Raw genomic sequence first — 4,751 nt, 5'->3', positions numbered from 1 at the left:
CCCCTCACCCCACACCTCCCCCCCGGGGGAACCCTCAACCCCCGGAGCCCCCCAGCCCCGGGAGGAAGCGGATCCCGGCGGCAACCCCTATTACCGGCCCCGGGGCACCGGGGATGGATGAAGCCACGGTGATGGCTACCGTGAGCCCTGCCTGACCCTCCCGGACACCGTGGCCTCGTCCCCTCCTGTTTGGGGACTGGGTGGTTCAGCCCTTCGAGGAGCAAACCCACAAAAATATATATTTTATTTTCTTTTTCCCACCCAATTCCTCATCCTTTGGGAGGAAAAAAAACAGGATTTAGCACTCTGTAAAAGCCATATGTACCACACGCTCGTCGCAACTGTTGTCTGCTTGTAGATCTAAGGGCTGGCGCGCACAAAAGCTTGTTCCTCTCCTTCCTATTAACGGCATGAATTAATTCTAATAATTAATTCGCCACAAGCGCTGCCATCACTGATGTACCGGAGCCGGCCCAGGGACCCACGCACGCGATGAGGTCACCTAACCGAGGACGGAGCAGGCATTGATTTGGTTGCGTAAATCCCTCGGCCCCTCCAGCTCTCCTGGCGCCCGTCCTACCCCCACTCTCTCCCTTTCCCACTCCCGCTCCCACTCCCGCCGTTCCCTCTGACTGCAGCCGTACCGCGGGCCGTGGGGAGCGAGCAATTAATGGCAGGAGAAACGCACCTCCCTTCCAGATGGCCGGCCTGGCTTAGAACGTGCATTTCTCCCTTTTTTCTTCACCGCTCACGAAAAAAACAGCGCCCATCCAAAGCCCAATCCCGGCTTGCGGGGAAATCATTTCATTTCCGAAATTTAAAGACAATCTCCGCAGATTAAAATGATGGAACAGCTGTGAAGCCATAGAGTAAAGTGAAAGAGGGAGGGGGGAATCGGCCCATCTTCTCCCTTCCCCCCCATCGCCCAAGGTAACACCGGGCAAAAAATTGTCTTAAAAGGAAAAATTTAAAAAAAATCGGGTCTTTTTCTTGGGTAATAACCTGGTCAGCAGTTAAGCAGTGGCCACTGCTGTCAGGGATCAGAGCCCACTTTTGGAAGGGGCGAAGGGGGTTTGTGCCGGTGGAGGCTCTCCGGGGCTATGGCTAAATCCCGGTGGAGAAGAACCCCTCGAATGATGCCAGCAGTTCCCCTGAGTTCATCCGAAGGCGCAAACCGCCTTTCCACACAGCCGTGGGGTGGAGGGAGACCTTTGGCATCACCCCCGGCATCTCCCCACCACCCAGACGCCCCTCGTGGCTGCTGCCCGCCCTGAGCCAGCGCCGAGCTGGCCGCTCGCGAGTCCTACCAACTGTTTGAAGCAACGATTTTCACTTTTCCACACCTCTCTCCGGACCCACTAAGCGTCTTGCCATGGGCAGCCCAGTGGAAAATGAATTTTAACCCTCCGAGAGCATTCACAGCCCGCTTAGAAACAGGCTGAGAGCCCCAGGCACTCGGCAGACCGCCCGTCGCCAACAGCGTGTCCAAGTTCTGCCTGTCAGCCAGGCGAGGACCGGATGAAAAGAGAGGCAGAGAGGAGGGAAAGCATCCCTGCTCGCATCCCGGAGCCGCTTTGCCCTCGGATGCCGGGCGGGTTTGAGCCTTGGGTGGGTTCAGAGCAGATTTTTGACGCGGCTGGTCCTAGGAGCTTTGCTCAGTCCGAATTTCTATCTAAGCGTTCGCTAACAGTAAGAGACTTGAAGTCAGGACCGATTTTTTCCAGCTGGGTTAGATGGGTCAGCTACCATGTAGCCTCCCTGTCTGAGAAATTAAGGGAAAACGGCTCTTGACGAGCAGAAACGCTCGGCCAAAGCAGCTAGGTGAAAATTAGCACGCGATTCCCGGCGGCGGCGGCTGGGACGCGGTCCCCCCCCTTTGGCAGGGATGCTCCCTCGCCAGGACGTGCCTCGCGGAAAAAGGGGACCACGAGGTTGTTCTCGGCAGCCGCTTGCAGCCCAGGCTGGTTGGGGAACCGGGTTGGGAGGGACGGAGCGAAGGGAAGGAGCTCCGGTGAGGTCTCGCCGCTGCTGGCGGCTCTCCCATCCCTTTGGCTCTTTGGCTCATGGCCTTTCCGAGGTGGCCAGTGTCCCACAGGGAGGTGGAAGAGGGCAACCAGAGGGTGCGGGAGGGCTGGTGACCGAGGTGGTCGGTTTCCCATTTGCTTTTCTTTGGGCGGCTGAAGCCTTCCTTATCCCCGAAATATATTCAAGTAAGAATGACTCATCCTTCCTCCTCCCAGGACTCTAACCTGCAGTAATGAGATGTAAATCCTTGCATGACCCATTATATTAGCTTATGCTATATCACACATCTCCGTGGATTAGACGGGAGGGAGACGAAACGTCCCCCGGTAGCAGGCAGCCTCAGACAAGGCGGTGGAAGTTAAGCAGATCCTCTCGCCGGCGTTGACACCTGATTTGAATAGGATGCGAGCGGTTCGGTTTCCTCCGCCGCCGTGAGAGGGATCATTTCGGCTCTTCTCGCCAGGTAGCGGGAGAACTGGCTCCAAAGCCAGACCTGGAAGCTCTCCCTTCAACCGGGGTTTCATGGGATGCTCCAGAGATCCCTGGAGGGGATCAGAATTGGGCAGGAGTTCCCGGAGCGGCGGGTTCTTGGACTTACCCCGTAGGTTGTAGAGGGGAGGGGAAGGGTCTGTCACCTCCCCTGGCAGCGCAACAGCAACAAGGCCACCGAAGGGCAGCGCTCGCATCCTCGCCAGCCTGAAATCCAGGGGAAGGCAAAGGTTTAAACCTTTGAAGACCCTGAGTAGGTGAGTTAATCCTGGAAAGATTGTGTGTGTGTGCTGGAGCGGCGCCGGGGGAGGAAATGAGAAGGCATTTCTAAATAAAGCAGGCAGCTTCTCCGCTGGGAGAAGTCACGCTTGCACTCGGCGGCTGATTGTCACTTCTTGCCGTGGGGACGGGCACCGCACCACGCCGGGGACCTCGGCGCTTGGCCCTGTCCAACAGCGGCAGAGTCACCTCTGCTCTTCCCACCTGCGGATGGGGATGCTCCCAACGGGATGGGGATACCCTGCTCTGCCCATCGCTGCCACGCGGCCGCCTGCTCCGGGCAGGGGGACGAGGCACGGTGACATCCATCCTGTGATGATGGCATCTGGAACAGGCCCGGGAGCGGAGCATCCCCGGGGCAGGGAGATGTGGGGTGGCTCTCACCTTGGGGACGGTGGGGGACAACTCTGAGGTCTCCACCAGCGACAAAGCAATAGAGCAGCCACCCATTGAACCTCAATACTAATGAATGTCTGCTGAAATATCATCTTTTTTTCCCCATAGAGCAGCCGACGAACGTATGTTGTGTACCCTCACCAGCGCAATCAGCTTCTCCGTATAAACTACTTACCTGGAAGAAGGCAACTATTTCTCCGTGACAGCTATTGGGAAGTTCTTAAGAAAATGCTGAGGCACCGAAGGAGTGAAAAGCAGAGGGACCTCGGGGTGGGGGCAGCCTGGCCGGAGGGTCCCGGCGCTTTTATGGACCACCGTAAGCTTCAGCTGTCAAAGTTAACGAGAAAACATCCCGTGGTCTTGAGCATAACACCCCTTCAAAGGGCAGGGTGTTGCCTTCTGCCCGGCACTCACCTTGGGGAGAGTGCCGCCGCGTCACTAACATAGGGAATAAAGAAAGTTTAGGGTCAGGGTGTTGTAAATAATCAGAGTAAATGACTTCTTTTCACGTTATGTGCTCGTCGTTAAATAAAGCCAAGAGCGTCTGGAGTTAGTTTGTGTTGGCCGCGGAGGATGAAAGGCGAGGCGGGGGTCAGCGTTGTATGGAAATGAAGTCAAAGCTGCCTGTCCGTGACCTAGGGAGGCCGTTTCAACGTAAAACCTTCCTACTCCTATAGAACCAAGTCTTTCAGTTCCGAAAATCTGTTGTTATCGCCTAAGGATGAAGAAATCCCAGAGGGAGGGGTCAAAACCGTTCTTATTTGACATTAAGCCTTAATTCTACTCGGAGCGCGCCGTGTATCATATATGCTATACCTCCTATGTTGTGTCACGTGATGAATTTTTATTTTTTTATTTTTATTTTTTAAGAACTTGTATTTGATTGCGTCCCGAACTCTCCTGCATCCGTGTGCCTCCGGAGCAGCCCTCAGCGGGGATGTCAACCGCCTCTGCTTGCGGCAGCGCGGGCTGAGCTGCTCTCTGCCATATATCGCCCTCAAACCTCCGTTCTGGCTACGCACACGTGTACGTACACACACACACACATCCACACCTCTGTGTGTGCGCACTGCAAATTATTCTGCTCCGATGCCCACAAGCTGAGGACCATCCCAGCCTGTGCTGACCAGGGAGGTTTAATGCCAACCCAGGGACAGGAACACCCCCCCCCCATTTATTTCTAGGCAGGAGGAGATGTGACAGCCGGGGACCCTGATGAAGCCATCACCTCTGGCTGGCCGTCCCCCTCCTCCCCCCGGGGTGGTCTGGCAGAGCATCCCCTGGGAAACCCCCCTGTGGTGCCTGGGGAAGGGAAGCCGGCGGTGGGGACGCTGCTGAGATGTCCCCCCACTTCCCTCTGAACCCCCTCGTCTCATGGAAGCGTAGAATGGTGTAGGTTGGAAGGGACCTTAAAGATCCTCACGGCGTCTGGCTGAGCCCAGGCTCAGAATTAGGGTTTTTTTTTGGGGGGGGGTTGGATGGGTGGGATGGGAACAGAGCGGTGGGCAGGGGGACATACAGCCTCTGCCCCGAGCGATGCGGGGGTTGGGGATGCTCAGGGG

The 4,751-nt window shown here is 56.6% G+C and overlaps 1 protein-coding gene across 1 annotated transcript in view; it reads right to left on the bottom strand.

Moving 5' to 3' along the window:
- Positions 1 to 4,751, bottom strand: part of CSK (c-src tyrosine kinase) — a gene marked incomplete at its 5' end in the record, with an annotated part of 13,279 nt that overhangs the window by 807 nt on the left and 7,721 nt on the right. The window lies entirely within an intron of this gene.

This window comes from Charadrius vociferus, unplaced genomic scaffold, assembly GCF_000708025.1.
Source record: "Charadrius vociferus isolate BGI_N301 unplaced genomic scaffold, ASM70802v2 scaffold356, whole genome shotgun sequence".
NCBI classification, from domain to species: Eukaryota; Metazoa; Chordata; class Aves; order Charadriiformes; family Charadriidae; genus Charadrius; species Charadrius vociferus.
This window is presented reverse-complemented; position numbering and strand designations above follow the sequence as displayed.